Below are 23,749 nucleotides of genomic sequence, written 5' to 3' on the forward strand. Positions count from 1 at the left end.
CCCTTTCCATAGCTCCGTCAATTTGCACGTTAGAAACCTCAAACACGCCACCATGAAAGCTTATCCAGGGATACATACGCACGCCGAGACTCAAGGCAGTCCCATCATCCCCTGTTTTTTGGCGGGGCTTAAACCTGCAAAATTTGGAACTTCCAAAACTCCAAGTGAGCGCAGGAAGGACTTCTCCCCTGAGTCAAAGCCACACACACACAACATCCCTGCGAGGTGGGCAGGGGATGAGGGAGGGAAGGCAGGCAGGCATGCAGCTGGCATTTCTGGGGGCATAAGGAAGTGAGCCAAGGATAAGCCAGTAATGCATATAAAATGGAATAAATCAATAAATAAACAAAGGAGGGGTGGAATTAAAAGCAGCAGTGTTGCTCAATAAACAGCAAGAAGAATTTTTTTTAAAAGGCTATATCTGTCTTTTACCAGCAATAGGGGGACGTGCCCGGGGGAGGGGGAAGTAGCTGCCAGTTCAACTCAAGACAGCCATTGCTTCACCACGAGAGCTCTAAGAAGCAAACGCTCACTTCAACTCATAACAGGCATCGCTCCACCACTAAGAAATGAACGCTCACTTCGATTCATGATAGGCATTGCTCCACCGTTTTACTCTCTTTGGAAGGCTCTGATGGCCTTCCAGTGCAGGAGAGAGTGGGGGCACGTCCACGATGAGATGCCCTAGGGGAGCTCATCCCCTTGCACCACATCTTTTCAGTTGTTCCCCAAAGTTAGGGTGGGTAGCAGTGCTGTGTTTCTATCTCTTATTCTTGGCTTAGTATATGATTTCAGGTTGTGTTTGTGCATTTGGTGGGGCTACTGTTTTAAAAAACACTGGGAAAAGCCCGTTCAGATGAAGAAAGAGAAGTTTCCCAGAATCCCAAGTTACCTGTTTTGCCTATGCCCTCCTCTAACTTTGGGATCATCATGACCGGGAGCTGACTCTGCCCCTCAGCCCTTTGAAAAAGGTATTTTTCCCGCCGATTTTTTAAAAACTTCTAGTGCGCGACCCGCACGACGCAGAAAGTTGAGAGTAGTCTCAAAATGACCCCCATCCATGACTCTCTGGGCACAAGATTTTTCGGAACGATAGCTTAAAAACCAACCCAGTTATGCCTGAGTCTTTCCTTCAATGCAATCCTATGGGCGAAAAGCCGAAAACGCCGTTTGAGCCGCGCGGTTGACCCGATTTTCAAACAAATATAGCACGCGACCCGCACGACGCAGAGAGGTGAGAGTGGTCTCAAAATGACCCCCATCCACGACTCTCTGAGCACAAGAATTTCTAGAACGATAGCTTCAAAAAGAACGTAGTTATCCGCAATTATTTGCCGCAATGCAATCCTATGGCGAAATGTTTTCAAGATGGCGACCGGAGCGCTCCGCCTGAACTAGGAGCTCCGAAAAATGGTCGCTTCTCTTCGCCTTGCTTCTAGGGGTCCGCAGTCCGCTCCTACTCCGCCTCTGGGTAAGGCGGATCAGGCCAATCCGCTACTGCTTCTACGCTCCTAATCGGAGCGGATCACACCCCTAGTTATCAGAGCATGGATAACTGTAGCTAAGCTATCTCTGTCCAGATAAGGGCGCAGCTGGTATATCAACCTGAGCTGATAAAAGGTGCTCTTTGCCACTGAGTTCACCTGTGCCTCAAGTGACAGTTCTGGATCCAAGAGCACCCCCAAACTACGGACCCGATCCTTAAGGGGGAATGCAACCCCGTCCAGGACAGGGCAAACATCACCTCGCCGGACAGAAGAACCACCCGCTAACAGTACCTCCGTCTTGTCTGGATTGAGTTTCAGTTTATTAGCCCTCATCCAGTCCATTACCGTGCCCAGGCACTGGTTCAGAACAGCCACTGCCTCACCTGGGTTTGATGAAAAGGAGCTGGGTATCATCCGCATATTGATGACACCTCAGTCCACATCTCCGGATAACCTCCCCCAGCGGCTTCATGTATATGTTAAACAGCATAGGGGATAAAATAGAGCCCTGTGGAACCCCATGGCTTAGGTGCCACGGCACAGAGCAATAATCCCCCAGCACCACCTTCTGGAATCAGCCATCCAAGTAGGAGCGGAACCACTGCAATGCAGTACCTCCAACTCCCAGCTCAGACAACCTATCCAGAAGGATACCATGGTCGATGGTATCGAAGGCCGCTGAGAGGTCTAGGAGAACCAACTTGATAAAGTCTAAGTGAGCGCAGGAAGGACTTCTCCCCTGAGTCAAAGCAAGACACCATCCTTGCAAGGCAGGAAGGGGAGAAGGGAGGGAAGGCAGGCAGGCAGGCAGGCAGCATGCATTGTAGTGCCGCAAGGATGGCTTGAGCACTAATGCATAGCAAACCAACCCGTAAGCGGTCGCAAGGAGGAAGTGAGGCAAAGATGGCTGGTTGTTTCTTTCTAAGCCAGCAGTTACGCATTGAGGGGCACAGAGGAGGACGACTGGGAGCAAGTGTGCCGGAGGGTGCTGGGCACGAACGGCAAAGCCCATCTCCCAGGCACCAGGCGGGCAGAGAGGCAGGCAGAGCAGGCGAGGAGTCAGTCCTGGCAGATGCCCCACCACAGCAGCACCCCGGGGGAGGCGGGCAGACAGACAGGCAGGCAGGCAGGCAGCGGGCATTTCTGGGGGCACAAGGAAGTGAGGCCAGGATGGCTGGTTTCTAAGCCAGCACTGCAGTTAGTCACGCATTGCAAACGCAAACCATCCCAGCGAGTTGGTCACCGAGGAGGACAGGCTAGCAGAGGGGCAGGCAGAGTGACATGTCATAGATCTAGTATTGGGGAGGAGTCAGTCCCGGCAGATGCCCCACCACAGTAGCACCCTGGGTGGGCATTGGAAAACGCCATCTTGTGGTTCCATACTTCCCCCACCCCATTTCCGGCAGGGTTGCCTGCCTAACCCTTGTGGGGATGGGAGATGGAGAGCTTAAAGTGGCAGTGCCAGCAGCTTTCCCCTGGAACCAGTCGCCTTGCCCGCCTCTTTCCCCAGCAAGATCGCCTGGTGCTGCCTCTGAAGATGCATCTTCATGCTGCTGGTTCCATAATGCCCTGTAGATGCACTGCGCACACAGCACACTCACACAATCACACAGTCACACACAGAGTCCAAGTAACAGAGAGAAGAAATAGAGAATATATATATATATATATATATATATATATATATATATATATATTGTATTTTTTTGTATTTTTTTGTATATAGAAGGAAGAAGGAAGATGAAACACAGTCAGGCTTTAAGAGAGGGGAGGGGTGGACAACCAAGCAACCAAACAAACACACACTCCAAAATTTAAAAATAAAGTTTATATTAAATCAAAGTAAGGGAAAAACACAGAGCAAACTAAGCTAAAAGTCAGAAAGAAGCAAACAAACACACACACACACGCCAAGCTAAATCCTAATCTATCTTCAAACACAGCAGCAGCAACTAAAGGAGCTCCTCTCTCCACGAACGCCAAAACCCACAAGACGCTATGAGCTCAAAGCTGAGGGTGCCTCTGCCTTATTTATTTATTTATTTATTTATTTATTTATTTATTTATTACATTTTTATACTGCCCAATAGCCGAAGCTCTCTGGGCGGTTCACAAAAATTAAAACCACAATAAAACACCCAACAGGTTAAAACACAATTACGAAATACAGTATAAAAAGCGCAACCAGGATAAAACCACACAGCAAAGTTGATATAAGATTAAAATACATAGTTAAAACAGTAAAATTTAAATTTAAGTTAAAATTAAGTGTTAAAATACTGAGTGAATAAAAAGGTCTTCAGCTGGCGATGAAAGCAGTACAGTGTAGGCGCCAGGCGGACCTCTCTGGGGAGCTCGTTCCACAACCGGGGTGCCACAGCGGAGAAAGCCCTCCTCCTTGTAGCCACCTGCCTCACTTGCCTTAGTCCCCCCCTCGAACGCTGGGATTGTAGGATGCTTCATGAGGTGATCAATTCTCATCAGGATTGGGAGTTGAATGTGCCTGTCATTGCTTCAAAAAACAAAAACAAAAAACGCCGGTTTACCCGCACTGTCCCTGTTGGTTGACCTGATTTTTTAAAAAATATAGCACGCGAACCGCAGCACGCAGAGAGTTAAGAGTAGGCTCAAAATGACCCCCATCCACGACTCTCTAAGCACAAGAATTTTCAGAAAGATAGCATCAAAAACAACACATCCCCCTTTCTTTTCCACAATGCAATCCTATGGGTGAAATGTTTCAAGATGGCGATCAGATCGGACCGCGGAAACCGGAGCGCTCCGAAAATGGGCGCTTCTCTTCACCTTGCTTCTAGGGGTCCGCGGTCCGCTTCTACTCCGCCTCTGGGCAAGGCGGAGCAGACTAATTCGCTCCTGCTTCTGCGCTTATGAGCGGAGCACATGCCTAGTGGAAATATGTCTAACTGAATCAGTAGGCGGAGAGAGAGAGAGAGAGAGAGAGAGTCAGTGGAGGCTGGTGGCTCTATCCCCAAAGTAGGGTTTGGCCCCTTGGATAGCTCATTTAGAGTTCTGGCTGGTTCTGACTGCAGCTCAGAGTGGATTTACAGCCCCACTGGAATCAGAGCCACCAGCCTCCACTGGAGATTGAGAGAGAGAGAGAGAGAGAGAGAGATGGAGAGAGAGAGAGATGGAGAGAGAGATGGAGAGAGAGAGAGAGAGAGATTCCCATGTAACAAATTAAGGGATGGAAAAGCAACACAGTAAGAGCATGCAGCCAAGCTGGCATATCCAGGGGCAACATGAGCTTTCCTGCCATAACAACACAGTGGAAGAGCATACCCTTTGCCACATCCACAAGGAGAGTCCAAAAACACATGCAGCAGTCTTGATCCATCTCAACAAACTTCTTCTAGCAGGTTTCATCTCAACAGAAGCAGGTATTTCATATATATATATATATATATATATATATATATATATATATATATATAAAGCTAATGGGTCTGAATTGGTCATTCAAGACCAAGCCACCCCAGAATACTTTGCATTACAACAGGGAACCATCTGTTGTTGCTGGGAAAATCCATTCCCCTGACAGCTACTGTCAGTATAGCAGCTAAGCATAGAGGGGAGGAAACATCTAAGAGGGGTGGTGGATGACATCAGGGAGGTTGTGGGCTCTCCCACACTAGTGGCCTTCAAGAGGCAGCTGGACAACCATCTGTCAGGGATGCTTTAGGGTGGATTCCTGCATCGAGCGGGGATTGGACTTGATGGCCTTTTAGGCCCCTTCCAACTCTACGATTCTGTGATTCTACGAGGGTCCCTGCTAATAAAAAAAAAGTCCTACAGCTACATCCCTTTGAATCCTGGCTCCACTACACCACTGGTTGGAAACTTCAGCTGGTTCAGAAGGCTGCAGGCAGACTCTTGACCTAGGCTGGTCATAAGACTCCTGAACACCATAAGATTCCTGGACAGACATTTTTCTCCCTCTCGCAAAATACTAGAACCCGGGGTCATCCCATGAAACTGATTGGTGGGAGATCCAGGACAAATAAAAGGAAAGGCTTCTTCACACAGCACATAGTTAAATCATGGAACTCACTACCACAAGATGTAATGATGGCCACCAATCTGGATGGCTTTAAATAGGGGTTGGAGAAATTCCTGGAGGCAAAAGCTATTTGCCCTGATGATGGTGTGCTCTTTCCAGTATTCGAGGCAGTAAGCCTATATGCACCAGTTGCTGGGGAACATGGGTGGGAGGGTGCTGTTGCAACATGTCCTGCTTGTTCGTCCCTGGCCGATGGCTGGTTGGCCACAGTGTGAACAGAGTGCTGGACTAGATGGACCCTTGGTCTGATCCAGCAGGGCTCTTCTTATGTTCTTATGCCTTTTCCTCTGTGGTCCTTCCTTTATGCAGAAGGTGCCCCCTGCGGGCCTGGAACCCTACAGAGATGAGATCTCTGCCTAATGGGCATGCAGGTCATAGTCACATTGATACCTGCATTAGCGTATCAATGCGCTAAGAAACAAAGGAACAGGTTTTATACATGGCAAGTGTAAGCATATTGCATAAATGCCTGTTGCTTAATCAAACGAAGAAGGTTGGGACCGTGCCATCTTGTATTAGAAGCCTTTGTTGCACTTGATGAGATGATGGGTGGAGGTTTGTAAAAACACAATGCAGGAGACAGGAGTACTCGGAGGGAATCATTACCTCCCTGCAGACAGCTTATGCATCTTTTATGGCACCTGCGCTTTAAATCAGTCCCAGGCGCCGGGTAGTTAATAGGACGCCACAGCATTTCTGACAGGTGCAGCAGACAGTCAGGAAGCAAAAAAAAAAAAAGGTGGGTGGGGAGTGAGCTTCTGACTCTTTTGCCATGTTAAACTAGGAATGTGCCAGATCTTTGGGATATAATTGATCTGCTAAAGAACTTGTCAAATGCACCATCTCTGCGTGCAGGATTTCCCTGTTGGCATGGGATGCCATATTTACGTTTACACTCCGTCTGTCAAGCCACAGCATGCAGCCCTCCATGGCTGTTATTTTCTGCTCCAGCTTGGCGTTTATCAAGTTAGTGCAGTGAGTTGGGTAGGGTTTTGGAGAGAGAGACAGACAAGGGAGGGTGTCATGTGGTTTACTGGATATGCACCTAGATTAGGGGCGTATGGATTGACTGAAATCCATTCCATCCATCTTTTGCAGATTGTCAGGTGCCTTTCGTTCCATTATCTGACAATCAACAGAATCTGATTCCCCCCACACACACACAAGTTTGCATAAATTTCCATGTGCACAAATGCACAAATTTCCACAAAATGTGCATTTTCACACTTTACCCTATGGGGGAAATGTGCATTTTGGCTGTAATTATTATTTTTAAATGCGTATTTTCTATGCCAAAATTTGCACAAAATTCCTGAAGGTTAGGAAACAGTCCACAGGCTGGCAGTATGTGCCCAACAGAGGAAAAACTGGTCTACTATGGAATTTGTGGGTCAGAATCTTAAAAATCTGAACTCATTTGGCTCCATTGTGGATTTCTCCAACAACCCTGACCTGGGCTAGATCTACACTGCTGCTTTATAGCAGGATGAAGTGCACTGATAAATACTGGGGCACATTACACATTCCATAAACCACTTTCATCGTGCTATTTCCTGCTTTTATTCCACAGTATCCAAAATACCGCAACAAATGTCATTGTGTGTTCTACAAGGTATAAATGCGCAAGAGGGACATAGCGTTACCCATGACGGGATGGCAGTGATCTGACACAAGGTGTAGATCTGGCCCTGGACAGATATGCGCTTGACTGGGGATGCACCTGACCATGCCATTCAACATCTAGTTCACAGGAGCCATAAGAGTGCTGAAAGTTCTTTTGAGAATTTCCCCAGCTTAGAGATCAGGGGTTTTGAGGTTGAAAGACTTTAGAAAAAAAAAATGGTCTCTGTCATGCCAACTGGTTGGAAACTCGGGGAAACAGAATGCTGGACTCAATAGCCCTGTCTGATTCAACTGAGCTCCTTTTAGGTATACATGGCCCCAGTTATATCTTTGTTTTCCAGCTGCTACCATCACCACCACCTCTTTCTCATATGGATGGGGTTACGCTCCCTCTGAAAGACTGTGTTCGCAGCTTAGGGGTGCTTCTGGATCCGTCGCTCCAAATGACAGCCCAGATAGATGTGACGGCCAGGAGTGCCTGCTGTCAGCTTCAGCTGATACACCAGCTGCCCCCCTTCCTAGACTCAGAAGACCTAAAGACAGTAGTGCACGTGCTGGTAACTTCGAGGCTCTACTTCTGCAATGCACTCTACAAAGGGCTACCTTTGTGCGTAGTCCAGAAACTTCAACTAGTTCAAAATATGGCAGCCAGGCTGGTACACCTAGGGTGGGGGGACCACATTACACCAGTTTTAAAATCTCTTCACTGGATGCCAATTAGTTTCCGGGCAAAGTATAAAGTGTTGGTTATCACCTTTAAAGCCCTACATAGTTTGGGTGTAGGATACCTGCAGGATCGCCTTCTCCCATACAATCCGCCCCCCACACTCAGGTTCTCTGGGAAGAATTTACTCCAATAAACAAAAACAAGGCTGACAACTATTACCCCAGAGGACCTTTTCCTCTGCCACTCCCAGATTATGGAATGACCTGCCGGGAGAGATTTGTCAACTTAACCGTCTTCCAGATTTTAAGAAAGCTGTAAAGACTGATCGCTTCTGGCAGGCCTACCCAGTTGAATTTTAAGATGCCTTTTAATAATGTGCTGTTTTTAATAATGTATTAGTTTTAAATGTTTTAATTATACGTATTTTATGGCATTTGCATTTATGTTGTACCCCACCTTGATCTGGAGGGAGATGCGGGTAACAAATAAATTTATTATTAATAATAATTATTTTATGATCCAGAGGACAGTAGCAAGGGGACACTTTCCATCTCTTCGGTCCTGGCAGGAGCAGCTTTCACAGCTGCTTCCAATTCCTGCTCTGTGTCATTCTGTTTAATGTTTCTACCCAGAAGGTAGCAGTGCAACAGCAGGGATAATTGCTTCCTGCTCTTGACCTCGCTTTGGTTTGGCTTCATGATTATGCCACTTATACCACTATGACATCAAATCAGAGGGCAGGAGCAAGACGCAATGCTTCCTGAAATCACTTGGGCATCTTCTGCAGAAAACAAATCCAAGGCTGGGGAAATTGTGTGTTTTCTTTGTGCCCAACTGGAGAAGCAGCCCCGTTGTCCCCTACCATGGGGAAAAAATCCATTGGGCGGCCTCAATGGGGCTCTAGAGGGCCCAACCCCTATCTTTAACAGTTGTTTTAAAAAAGATAATTTCACCAGGTGCTGCATGCATACAAATGTCACTTGCTGAAATTCCCTTTTCAGTTCAACTGATAAAGATACAGGAGCCCTGTCCTCCTTTCCATAGGATTACCCTATACATTACCGTCATTACTGCTGTGCTGAAACTAGGGATGTATAGTTTTTGTAGAATTCATTAAGAACATAAGAAGAACCATGCTGTATTACACCAAGAGTCCATCTAGTCCAGTTTTCTGATCACGCAGTGGCCAACCAGCTGTCGACAAGGGAAGCTCAAGCCAGACACAGTGCCACAGCATCCTCCCGCCCATGTTCCCCAGCAACTGGTGCATATAGGCTTACTGCCTCTGATGGGGGGGGGGGAGAACATAGCCATCAGAACTAGTACCCATTGATTGCCTTCTTCTCCAGGGATTCATCCACCACTACCCCTTTTAAACCATCCAAATTGGTGGCCATCACCTATGCCTTGGTGGCCGTCACTCACTTCCACCTGCATTTGGCGGATTGATAGATGCCTTTCATTCCATCATTCTCTCACTTTTAAAAGCAACCAAACCAAACCCAAAATGTTTCCTTCAGCTGTCAGGCACCCAGCAGGCAGCATTACCAGAAAATCCCAAGGTAAATTATTATTATTATTATTATTATTATTATTATTATTATTATTATTAATCATGACAAAGTTCTCTAGGGAAATTATAAATTCACATCCATACCCAAGGATGGATCCTGCTTCCAGTTGATCCCTGTTTCTTAATATATGTCTGCCTACAATACTATACACACTTACCTGGGAGTAAGTCTCATTGGCCTCCATGGGATGTATTGTGAGTAGACATGGACAGGATTGGACTGTGAAATGCATGTTAAATTCAGAACTGGCTTGAATCTATTAACTGCTGATTTGTAATTTATATTCTGTATTTCAAACTGGATCAAGATTTCTTTGCTGGGGAAAACACACACACAGAGAACAGTCCAACTTGATTTATGTGTTTGATTGGGCCTTGGTTTGGATTCTGTTTTCCGCAAGGGAAAAAAAAAGCACACATAAAAGTTCAACATCTGATTTCATGAATCTCAAAGCTGTCTGAGATTTATTTTCAGCTGTCCCCCCCCCCTTTTTCTTTCTTTTTTAGTCAACCCAAGTGGGGATGGAATATTTCTTCCTGAACGTAAAGAAGTAGATCATGAGCAGAGAACTGAAAGAACCAACTAAATCTGGAAAGGGGTGTTGTGGATGGAGGTATCCCAGCTACACTTCTTGAGTCCCATGTCTGAGAAATAGGTTTTCTACTCATTGAGTCACTTAAAAATATATATTACAAAATCCACAGACAGAGGCCCTGCCTTGATGGTGCTACCTTGCTGCCTTTCCCCCCACTTAACCCCATGGTTTTGGTACAGAGGGATGGCAGTGGGTAATCCTGACAGCTGAAGGCAGCACAGGCTTTCCAGAGGGCATTTGGCTCACGGGGCCTGCTTGGATTCTGGTGACCAATAAGGGGTTGCCATCCCCCCAGGATCTCCACAGGAATGTCCCCAGATCGACCCCGGAGTGGTCGTATGGCAGAAGGGCCATGGCGACTTCACTCCTTTGGGAAAAATCACAATCCAATGTGCAGCTTTGAGGAAAACCCCTGCACTGGCTGTGAATTGAAAGCTGCGTCAGTTAATTGACGCAGCACCGATTCTCAACCACCAAGAGCCATTGAAGACACCATAGTAATTTATTTATTTATTTATTTATTTAAGCATTTTTATGCCGCCATTCAGCCAAAAAAGGCTCTCATGGCGGCTTACAAAAGTATTTCTTGACAGTCCCTGCCCACAGGCTTACAATCTAAAAGACATGACACAAAAGGAAAGGGGATTGGGAGGGAGGAGGAGGAGGGGGAAAAGGAAAGCAAATTCAGGTACTACAATCTTAGTTGTCTAGGCTGCCTTGAAGGGTAGAACCGTCTCAATTTCAACAAACTGTAGGGGGTTCAGAGGAGGGCAACGGGGATGATCAGGGGTCTGGAAACAAAGTCCTGTGAGGAGAGACTGAAAGAACTGGGCATGTTTAGCCTGGAGAAGAGAAGATTGAGGGGAGACATGATAGCACTCTTCAAGGACCTGAAAGGTTGTCACACAGAGGAAGGCCAAGAGCTCTTCTTGATCGTCCCAGAGTGCAGGACACAGTCTAATGGGCTCAAGTTACAGGAAGCCAGATTCTGGCTGTACATCAGGAAAAACTTTCTGACTGTTAGAGCAGTATGGCAATGGAACCCATGACCTAGGGAGGTTGTGGGCTCTCCCACACTAGAGGCCTTCAAGAGGCAGCTGGACAGCCATCTGTCAGGGATGCTTTAAGGTGGATTCCAGCAATGAGTGGGTGGTTGGACTTGATGGCCTTATAGGCCTCTTCCAACTCTACAATTCTATGATTCTATGTTGAGCTTGCTTTTGAGAGAGGTGGAGGTGGAATTTGGAGAAGGTCATTGGCTGATGGCCTTAAAATGAGGGAAGACTGGCATGGAAGGAAGCACTCCATCTGTATATAGAGGCTTCTAAGTGTTACCTGCGGATGTGTGAATGAGCAAAACCTGAGCTTGTCTAAGTTCTCTGAATTTCACCTCAAAGCTCCTTCAGACTCAAGTCCATATCAGATTGTGAGCTGATATTTTGCATGAAAATCCACACATATTTTCTTGCATATTCCCCACCCCACCCCCAAATATACTCAACAATTGTGTGCGTCTTACTATTTATTTGTTTGTAACATTTATATACCGCTAAATATAACAGAATATCTCAATGGTTCACAACATTAAAATACAATAATAAAACACAGCATTAAAACACTTCCAGCTCTAATAACGGAGCAGTAAAATGGAGTGGCCTAATTGATTTACTAAAGGGCCCAGGGAAAGCCTGGATGAACAAGTGTATCTTCAGGAAGCATTTAAAATTGCACATTTTCTGCCTCCTGGACTACATGAAGGAGGGTTTTCCAGATGGTGGGGCCACTACAGAGAAAGCCCACTGCCTGGGACCTTCATGGCAGCATTTTGGAATGACCAGCCAGACCCCCTCTGTTGATCTTAACAGTTGCTTGGCTATGTACAAGAGAAGGCCGTCTGCCAGGGCCTTTATATGAGAGTAACATAACCTTGTACATTACTCAGTAGCTAATAAGCAACCAGTGCAGTTCTTTTTAACACAGGTGTTACGTGAGCAAGCTGGGTGTTCCAGGGAGCATCCTAGATGCTTTCTCCTCCCGTTCTCCTCCCATTGATTAAATTGTATCTGTGCACAGTTTCCAAAAGTGTGCATTTTTCAAACCTATGCAAGTTGTCAAGCACAACGTTGGGGGTCTGTGAATCATATTGCAAAATCGGAAATGTACAGATAGCATCCGAGCTTGTGTTCAATCTGGTAATGATTCATACAAATGAACCAAAACAAATTTCCGATACATCCCTACCCCAATGGCAGAAGATCTACCCGGTGGAGCTCTGTTAAACAGGTTTGGTTTGGGATTACAGTACCCCTGTTCACTGGTGCCGTTCCCTGTCTCTCCATCTGTGTATGGTATAGATACTTGTTGAATGGGCATTTATCATCACACAAACTTTTTGCACTGACTTCAAACTAATTCCAATTAGTTCGGATCATTTTCCCCCCCACCATCATCCCTTCTCTTAACATAACTCATCCATAGTTATTTGTTCTGCTTGACGTCTCCAGCATTGTTTCTATGCAGTTCTGAAAAGGAAATTTTCAGACATGATATTAATTTTGTGAGTTTTATGCTTTGTTTTCTTATCTCCCACAAATATAGATGGAGACAACTATTTTGTTTATGAGCAAATCTATATGAACAGTGATTGGGGAAGGGGGGATGAAGCCAAGCTTTACTTCGTTTTTTTTAAAAAAAACCGACAGCAACAAGAATGCATTTGGGCTTAAGGATAGGTTCATTTGAAGGTCAATCACAAAACACAACATCTTCTGCCCGGGCTATTACAAGAAGCCTTGCAGATATTGAGAAATAACTTTTTAAGATACAGTACCTGACAAAATATAATGGAAATGAGGAAATGGAAATTTATTTTAGGATGATGAGAATACTCAATTACAACACACATTCCATTCAGCCTGCTCAACAAATTTATTTCCATCATCCATCTTTTTCTCGCACTACAAAAAGAAGAAAAATAAAGAACAGAAAAATGAAACACAGTTCAGCAAGTTGTGTATAATGAAAGAACATAAGAATTGACAAGTTGGATTAAACCACCCAACCCAGCAACTTTCGTTCAAGAATTTTACTTCTTGCAGATTAAGTCAGCCTAGTTTAAAAACAATGCGTGCGTGCGCACACACACACACACACACTTGGGCTTCAATAGTTGCCTGTGAGTGAGTAACCCTTACTGTACACAGTGCAACTTACATCTGAGTAAACATGCATATGATAGCACTGTTCGCCTGTTCTGGTGGGAATCTACACTGTTGTTATTCTAACGTTTTGAATGGGTTACTGTGACGCAGAGCGTCACGTGACCCTGGTTCTCCAACGTTGTAAATGAGTTCTACTTACCGGTTCTATTTCTTAGTTCCAGCGTGGCTACAGATTCAAGTGCCTTGTTCTACCGGTAATTTTCCTCTCCCAACCCAGAGCTGCTGGGTTTGCTCCGCCTCTTCCTGTTCTCCTTCCTTCGCCCCGTTTGCTATCTTATCTGCTACAGCAGATAAATCACACCAGCATTATACTGTGCAATCACTGACAATTGCATGCAAAGGACTCAGAAGTTTTCCACCTTAGAATCTGCTTTTATTGTGAAGTACTCCCATGCATCCTACCTTAAAAATTGAATTAAATTGGGTCATTGGTTGATTTTTTATGATTTTTTTTAACATTTCCCCCCTCTTTGCAAAGGAGCTGAGGAGCGCTCAAAGGATTGCTGTAGTTCTGTGCAGGAAAATTAACAAGTGTCTCTTGCTCCCAGTCCAAAACTCATGACCAGCGGGGCTTAAATGGGGCTGCTGCTAAAACTTTTCAATATGGTCTCCCATCCCAACCCTGACCAGACCCAGCCCTGCTTAGCTTCAGCAAAGTGGTTGGCTCCTATGCATTCAGGCAATTCCCTGGGACTTGTGTTAAGATGTTTTGGTAGGGAGGGAGTTTGTGTGTGCTTATGACTATTGCTGGCTAGGAACGAGGCAGGAAGTGGGCGGAGCAAACCAAGCAGCTCTCTAAGAGGCAGAACGGAAAGAATTGAACAATGTGCCCTGAACTTCCATTGCAGCTAAACGTAAGTAACGCTAGTGTGCCCCGTGATACAGAGAACCGATACAGAGAACCACATTAGAAAGGGACACTAGCAATGTTATAAGACTAGTGTAGATCTGGCCCTGGAGAAGTCTCATTGACTGGAGCCTTGCATAAGAGCCTACGTTACTCAGGGGAGTCATCCATTCTTTATAGTTCTATACACAACTATCCCCAAAAGTATACTTAGTTGGGCTAAAAGGAAAATGTCAACCCAGTGTGCGGCAGCTGTGAATCATATCTTCATTCATAGGTAATGAAGAGGGTGGGGGGAGGTCTGTGACCCAAAGCCCAAGAATAAGACTATGCCACATGGGAAAGGAAAATGGGTCGTACCACCTCCTCTGTTTCCACAGAGTGTTTTTTTTTCTTCTTCTTACCTACCTCTCCATTCTGATTGAGGCAGGGAACAACAGTAAATGTAAAATACATAAAACTGAATTAAAACGTAATATACATTGTAAAAACATCCTAAAACCAATTTAAAAATATCCTAAAATCATTTTAAAACATCCTAAAATTACACTGGATAGGCCTGCCAGAAGAGATCAGTCTTAATAGCTTTCTTAAATGCTGATAGACTGTTAAGTCAACGAGTCTCCTCCAGCAGGCCATTCCACAGTCTGGGAGCAGCAGAAGAGAAGGTCCTCTGGGTAATACTTGTCAGCCTAGTCTTTGCTGACTGAAGTAAGTTCTCCCCAGAGGACCTGAGTGTGCGGGGCGGATTGTATGGGAGAAGGCCATCCCGCAGGTAGCCTGGACCCAAACCATGTAGGGCTTTAAAGGTGAGAACCAACACTTTATACTTCGCCCGGAAACTAATTGGCAGCCAGTGAAGAGATTTTAAAACTGGGCGGCCCCCTCTCCTTTCCCCATCAAAAGTGAGAACTTTTAGTAGTACAAAAGTTGATGCATAGTGATTTCTACAACTAACATGCAAATATACCCCCTTACTAAATCCTCTGTTCTTAGGCAAAACATACCTTCTGTTTGGTTGCTCTTCTCTGGACTTCTGGATCCTTGTGGATATTGTTTGGGAACACTAGACCAGCCATGGCTGAACATGTGATGGTTGAGCTCATTGAGGTTCTCTGAAGTCAACCTCAAAGCACAGTATGCTTCGTACGCATTCCCAAATACAAGCGTCTTTTCTTTTTTACCCAGCAGGGGAAAATATACATTATAAAATAAGAGAAATGTGGATTTCTAAAAGTCTGCACTGAAACTGCACCTTTCCCCCATAGGCTGAAAGCAGAATTCAGTGGGGAGCATGCACTACACTAGAGCATTTTCAATCACAAGCTCGGGACATTGTGAAGATTTCCAGAGAATTGTGCTCCTGTTCACGTTCATGTTTGCAGTTGCAAACGAGACATGCTTGCATGATTTGCAAAAAAGGAATGGAAATCTCATGCACATTCTATGCTAAACACATTCAGGCTATGGATGTCGCCGATCCCTTGATCTAACCTTGGCCAGTAATCAGAGAGAGGTCCAAAAGCAAAGACTGCTAGCATAGCATTTGGTGGCTCAGCCCCTTTGACTCCAATAATAATGTTGGTCCAGCAGTTGTGATTAACAGGTGCTAGACCTGTTCCTGTGTCTCTGGCATTTTTCTTTAGCTGGGGAAACTTTCATACAAAGCCAACGAAGGCCTGGGGTCCAAGTCATTTTCTCCTGCTAGGTGAGAATATAAGTGGTTTTGTGTTTGGGCTGAGAGTCATCATGAATATGGATTTTGCTGAAGATCTAGTGAAGGCGCCCTTTGATCAAGAGGCTTGTTCATGGATAAAAGCCTAGGGACTCGGGGGTATAATCTCATCTGCTTGCCTGGCTTGCTAGGCAGAAACGGTGGCTCTTCCAGCCTTAAATTCTGTCGAGTGTCTCACTGCAATAAAGCAAGCAGGTTCTCTCAGAGAGCACTTTGCGTTGGTGCAGAATTTCAATGATGCCTGTGTATCACAGTGCGAGGACAGATGGCTTTGATTTAGGTCTAGGGATGTATGAGAAATTCGTTTCAGTTCATTTTTGATCAGGATTTACCCAGTTTTCACCTTCTGGACCTCATGTTGACTTGGATGCAATTCGTGGAAGAAGTCCATACATGTCTGAACTTGCAATGTGATTCACGGACCCCCTCCCAAATGGTTTTGAAAAAAATGTGCATGAAAACACATGTACTTTTGGAAAATGTGCATACGTGTACTTAGGTCAATGGGAGAAGATTGTGTGCATTACAAAGATGCACACGATGTACTTTTGGGAAATATATGCACGGATTTCCACACAAAATGGGGGGGGGGCACAAAGCTTGCAAATCTGATATGGACTCAAATCAGAACAAACTTCAAGATGGGATTCACTGAGCTTGAGTTTTGCTCATTTGCACACCTGTACTTAGCTCAGTCTGGTACACTCTTTGACCATGTTTGGACACCACAATAATCAACAGTGGATTAATAGCCAACTCACAGTCGTTTTTTTTGCAGCTACTAGTGATTCTGTAGCCAACTAAAATAACCAGTGGTGCCTTCCACACAACACGATAACCAATGGTGGTTAAAATAACCCAATCTGCACATTGTTGATTATCAAGGTAGCAAAGTTTGCTGCTGCAGCCCAAAAAATCAGAAATAACTTTCTTAACACAGTCTGCGTAGATTGTAAGGGGGACCATTTGATTTAATAACCTTGTATAAACTATCATCAGAGATCCCACCTATCTGATAGTGCCAGTTATTGACTGTTAGCACTTCAAGTTATAATGTAATCACTGAAATTATTCTTGTGACTTTGACATGCATGTCACCAGTGTGATAGCAAAGGGCGGGCGCTGCAGACAAACGGAACACCCCTAGAAAGATCTACAGATTGTCTCCGTGGATAACAAAGGATTGTACCCTAAAGATTATGAATATTGTAAATAATGTGTGTTGTGATGTTAGCAACTTTGTATTTTGTAATGGTCTTTGTGCCACAAACAAATAAACTATTCACATTGTTGATTATTTGTGTGGGTTATTTTGGCAAATAATTCACCGTGGGTGAAAAACAATCCCGCCACATGTCATGATCACGCACGGTGGTTTAACAACCCACTGTGGCTTATTTAACCATTCATGGATTATCATGTCATCCAAATCCAGACATTCAGTGCCATAAAATATTCATTGCCAGAAGGGTGGGGTTCAGCCCTTGTTGTGATATTAATGTTTGGGTCCCTTGAGTATTCTAAGATCCTAAGGCAACAAAAAGTTAGTTGTGTATTGGAACTGGTGAAATATTAGTTCAGTAACTTCAGTTCATATTTTGATGTTTACATTTAATGTGAAATTACCTGATCTTACATCTTTCACCCACTATGGGATCATCTACAAAAAGCAGGATATTGCACTATGAAAGCAGTATGAAAGGGGTATATAAAAGGCAGGAGCCACACTACTGCTTTATAGCAGTATTGAACTGCACTGACAACTTTTGGGGCCCATTGACACAGACCATATATCCCTTTCATAGTGAAATATCCTGCTTGGTGTAGATGTGTCATGGGCCCCAACAGTTTCCAGTGCTCTTCAGTACCACTATAAAGCAATAGTGTAGATCCTGCAGTGCGCTTCAATACTGCTATAAAGCAATAGTGTGGCTCCTGCCTTTTATATACTGCTTTCATAGTGGAATATCCTGCCTGGTGTAGAAGAGCCCTTAGTAAACTGAAACTCAGGCCATAGCTAGACCTAAGGTTTATCCCTGGATCGTCCAGGGGTCAAACCTGTTCATCTAGGTGACACACACGGGATCCAGTGCTCAGGCATGGGCGAACCCTGGATGATCCTAGGATAAACCTTAGGTCGAAATCTGTACTTTTCCAAATTTTGCAATGTTCTCCAATCTCTCAGCCTAACCCTCCTCACAGGTTTGTTGTGAGGATAAAGGGGAGAAGAGGAGAAACATGTACACCACGTTGACTCTTTGGAAGAAAGTGAGGTATACATGCAACACATCGATTAATTAATTAAGTTAAAATGTGTATGTTACAGAAAATGCTGTTCAAAGATGCATACTATTAAAAACAAAACAATACATGCATTTTTGGAAGTATTGTTGCCAAAAAAAGTGTATATTAGACAATAATACATAGAAAAATGCATGTAATGTGCACAAAATACTTAGGAATGTTCATGATGTTGTTTGCTTTCAGTTTCTGGACTTCCATAATTCTTGAATGTGAATGAATGGTTTATTTGTTTGTAGCACAAAGACCATTACAAAATACAGAATTGCTCACATATAGCAACACACATTATTTGAAATATTTGAAATATTCGAAACTGAATGCATAGTTTATGGGAACATTAATTTCTTCTTATGTGTGTGTGTCTTTCTCTTCTGCATTACCAAAATTCATGGGAAGCTGGACAAGAGGATTAATGTGAAGACCTTTTCATTCACTTTGAACACTACAATTCCCCACATCTCATGGATCTTACATCCATGCATAAAATTATATTTTCCTAGGGTGCCTGTCAGAACACTTCTGTTGGAGTGTTCTTTTGATGTTCCAAGCAGGATGGAAAACACACCGGATGGTATTATGTATTTCCAGGAAAAATGGCATCCATTGTGTAATGAACGTAAGTATGTACAAAATTAGGGATGTGCTCCGCTTCTAATCGGACCGGTGAATTAGAAGCGGAGCGGGGGGCTTCGCCTGCCCTTAAGGCGGAGGCGAAGAGGATTGGGGAGCCGGCGGAGCATGGCGAAGAGGATCGAGGTGAAGGCGGATCCTTCGCCACGATCCGGAGCTCTGCCGGAAAGGTAAGTGGGGTTTACCGGGCCCTGTTGCTGTCGCTGCCGCCCATGCGGCAACGGCGGCAGCGCCTGGTAACAGCCCCGCCCTCCTCTCCCTTACCTGCCTCCGTCCGCGGTCCGTCGGCTTCTTCAATTGAGCCCACGGTTCAACCAGGAAGTCTGGTTGAAATTGCAAATTGACAGAGCTATCGAAAGGGGTGTGAATGGGGTGCCTGATTTTCATAAATTCCCCAAAAATCAGGGAATGATGGGATTGCCTTGAGTCTTGGCGTGCGTGTGTATACATCCATGAGGTGTCATGGTGCCAAACTTGAGGTTTCTAACTTTAACAGAAAAAAAGATGTATACTTTTTTAGCTTAATGCAAGCCTATGGGGAGAAAAAACGGAGTTCCGATCCGGATCCGGAGCTCCGCAGCAGAGCGGAGCGGACATAGGCGGAGCGGGGGCGGGGCGGAGCGGCAAATTGCAGATCTGGAAGAGAAGCGGAGCGGGGGGTCCGTGCACACCCCTATACAAAATTGTATAAGGTGTGGAGAATGTGGATCAGAGACATTTTTCTCCCTCTCTCAAAATACTAAAACTTAAGGTCATCCTTTGACGCTGATTAGGGGGAGATCCAGGACAAATAAAAGGAACTACTTCTTCACACAGTGCATAGTTAAACTATGGGGTTCACTACCACAAGATGTAGCGATGGCCAACAATTTGGATGGCTTTGTTAAGGAATTAGACAAATTCCTTGAGGAGAAGGCTGCCCATGACTACTACTCTTGATGGTTCTATGCTACCCCCAGGTTCAGAGGCAGTATGCCTATGTACCCCCGTTGTTGGGTAACATGGGCAGGAGGGTGATGTTGCACTTGTGTCCTGAATGTGGGTAACAGACCATTCATGCTTGTAGTTTTGCCTAAATGAGCCTCTTTACAACTGTCATTTGCACAAAATCGCTCTTTCTGGAAAAGCAGCCATTTTGCAGGTCAGCAGAGGAGTGGGCCACTGGGCGACACTTACAGGGGGACTTTGGACTGCCCAGTGGCTTGCTGCATGTACCAGACAGGGTCAGGCAGCTGGCAGGGGTCTGGTGAGCACTATGTATCACAGGCAGGGTTGAATTCAGCCATCCCTACTGATAGGGCAACCACCAAATTTGTGGATGAGAGAATGGCAAGAGCACAGCACGGTCGTTGGTGGGCTGGGCCACCCCTCTACACGGATTGGGTTCTGCACGGATTGGGTTCCCCAGCCCACCCACCATATCTTCTCTCCCAGGCACATCATCAGGCTCTAAGGAGGGGATGAACCCTGCCCCCTGCAAAGACTCTAAATCAAATTGGCCAAAGTGTTAGAGGGATGGCCCTTTCCCTTGCATCCCCTCTGAAGTGGCTCACCCCAAAGGGATGACCCACATTTGGTGCCTCCCCTTTTGGGTTTGTCACTTCCGGGCAAATAAATTATTATTATTATTATTATTATTATTATTATTTATTTATTTATTTATTTATTTATTTATTTATTTATATAGCACCATCAATGTACATGGTGCTGTACAGACCACACAGTAAATAGCAAGACCCTGCCGCATAGGCTTACAATCTAATAAAGTTGTAGTAAACAATAAGGAGGGAAAGAGAATGCAAACAGGCACAGGGTAGGGTAAACAGGCACCGGGTAGGGTGAAGCTAACAGTATAGAGTCAGAACAAACTCAATATTTAAAAGCTATAGGGAAAAGAAAAGTTTTTAGCTGAGTTTTAAAAGCTGTGATTGAGTTTGTAGTTCTCAAGTGTTCTGGAAGAGCGTTCAGGGAAATGCCTTAGACTCTGAGATTCAGACCCCTTGAGAAAGGAGCCCACATCTTTCTCTTCACCAAACAACCCCCCTAGACCCCCATGTTCCACCAGTATCTTCTTGGTAGAGAGAAGGTTCACTCAGAAGTCATCCAATAACACAGGTGTCCAATGCCTATTCTAACACAATCTGTGTCCTGTAACTCCCTACCAGTACACAGCTTAGACTGATGTCAGAATATACTTTGCTTGGCTCTAATCTTTGTTAGAACACGACTTGGTATCCCTGGGGGCCTTCCCAGGTCCTCACTCTGCCTCGCTGCCTGTAATCCTCATCTTGTTATCAACACTCTGCTCCTTGCTGCCTGTGTCCTTCTATTCTTCTTCATGCTAGTTTTCCTTTTCCAGTTTGGCTCCTCTCAGACCTTGCACAGCACCCCTCTGGACCCACTCCAAGCCTAACAGAGCAGAGCTTATGCCAAACAAATCATTAGCCAGTAAAAGGCAGCCCAGGTAATAACGATTGTCCATAATTCAAGAATTGGTGCAAGCAGGAGAGCAGACAGTGAGTACAATCAGTGCTTCCCCTGGAGAAGAGAAGATTGAGCGGAGATATGAGAGCACTCTTCAAATACTTAAAATGTTGTCACACAGAGGAGTACGACAATGGAACCAGTGACCTAGGGAGGTTGTGGACTCTCCCACACTAGAGGCCTTCAAGAGGCAGCTGGACAAGCATCTGTCGGGGATGCTTTAGGGTGGATTCCTGCCTTGAGCAGGGGGTTGGACTCGATGGCCTTGTAGGCCCCTTCCAACTTTGCTATTCTATGATTCTATGATTCTATAAACAAGGAGGGTAAGTTGAGGAACCTCTTTCTACCTCTGTTTTGTTGACTCACCAGGAGAGGCAAAAGGGAAAGTGGGTTACGTGAAGGAAAACAAAGTTATAAATAGATTCCATTCTTTGTGTTCTGTCTTGTACTTTTCTGTCTGAGATGGCTTAATGTAAAACATGTCAATATTTCTGAAGATGCTATTCCAGCATAGAAGCTACTGCCAGTTTTTAACACTTGGAAGATATTTTCTATTTACACCTTACTGTTTTGTTCCCAGTTTGTACTTTTTAGGGGTGGGGACATGTAGGGTTTCCAGCATTTGTAGAATGTTTTATTCATCTTCAACTTTTTCAGCCATTTCTTACCATTCTTACCATTCTTATGAGAGATGGTTTCCATTTATTTTATATTCAATCCCCCCGCCCCAGTTTGCACCTTCCGGACTGATCATGGAATTGAGCACAATTTCCAACATTGCCAGGTGTGTTGCAGGCTCCAAAATAATAATAATAATAATATTTGGCAACGTGTGTACATTTGGCTTCAAATCTGTGGCTGCATCATATTACATCATGTAATAAATATAACTGACATAGCACCAATTCAATGTCACTGCAGGGCTTAGAAGAGGTTTAGAAAGCCCCTTAGATGCTTTCCCTAAATCTCTGCTACCTCATCCAGTTCAAAACCTAAGTGCACAAGTGGGGACACCTGTTATGAGATTTCAAGCAAGATGTGGTCAAGAGACCTGATGAGCAAAACAGAGGTCCTTGTTTTGGTCAATCAACCACTTAGCTTGCTTATCTGGGCAACCAATCAAATATTCGTGAATTATGGGGATGGGAGAACCAGGGATGTTCAATTTCTCTGAACTTCACTTCGAAGCTTGGTTCGACTCACTCCAGTTCTTGTTTGTAACATGCTTTTTGGCTTGTTCGACTTTGCACCGGTATCTGTTGTGTTTCATTTTGTTATTTTCTGACCCGTTTTCTGATCTATCAAAATCATTTTCAATGTTCACTGTTTTTAACTTTTGTAAACTGCCCAGAGAGTTTGGCTATGGGGCAGTACATAAATGTAATTAATAATAATAATAATAATAATAATAATAATAATAATAATTTGAAAAATGTGTACATATGAAAAAATGTGCTTGAAAATGTGCACAGCTATGATTGAATTGTTGGGAAGAATGCATACATTTCAAAGCCGCACATAACTGATGTGTAGATTTGAGGAAGATATGCATGAAAACATACACATCATCATCATCATCCAAAGCTCACAATCTAATATGGACTTGAAGTGGAACAAGGGTCATGACAGAATTCAGAGAACTTTTTTTAAAAAATGCATTGCGAGTGGAGAAGGAAGCATGGAATAAAGACACAGACACCAGAGCTTGGGATAAACTAGGGCCTCTTTAAACTAGTTCCCTCTTTATGAGGGAACTTCACCCCTCCCTGAATCAGCATGTGAAAGTGCAGGACTCTATTATACCCTTTCTTCAGGCACCTAGCCTGCCAATAAGGGCGAGCCACTCCATTGAACACAGGGGTCAGGTCAACCCGGCCCCTTATTCAAGCTATACTTCAGTGTTTGGGGGGACCGCCCGGCGTCATCCCCACTCAGTGCTGCAGAGCTCTGTGTAGAGCTCTGGGCTGCATTAATAGAAGTATAGCTTCCAAATCACGTGAGGTACTGATTCCTCTCTATTCGGCCCTGGTTAGGCCTCATCTAGAGTATTGCGTCCAGTTCTGGGCTCCACAATTCAAGAAGGACGCAGACAAGCTGGAGCGTGTTCAGAGGAGGGCAACCAGGATGATCAGGGGTCAGGAAACAAAGCCCTATGAAGAGAGACTGAAAGAACTGGGCATGTTTAGCCTGGAGAAAAGAAGATTGAGGGGAGACATGATAGCATTCTTCAAAAACTTAAAAGGTTGTCACACAGAGGAGGACCAGGATCTCTTCTTGATCCTCCCAGAACGCAGGACACGGAATAACGAGTTAAAGGAAGCCAGATTCCAGCTGGACATCAGGAAAAACTTCCTGACTGTTAGAGCAGTACGACAATGGAATCAGTTACCTAGGGACGTGCTGGGCTTTCCCACACTAGAGGCCTTCAAGAGGCAGCTGGACAACTATCTGTCAGGGATGCTTTACGGTGGATTCCTGCATTCATAGAATCATAGAATCATAGA

Source organism: Elgaria multicarinata, chromosome 10, assembly GCF_023053635.1.
Source record: "Elgaria multicarinata webbii isolate HBS135686 ecotype San Diego chromosome 10, rElgMul1.1.pri, whole genome shotgun sequence".
In the NCBI taxonomy this organism is placed as follows: Eukaryota; Metazoa; Chordata; class Lepidosauria; order Squamata; family Anguidae; genus Elgaria; species Elgaria multicarinata.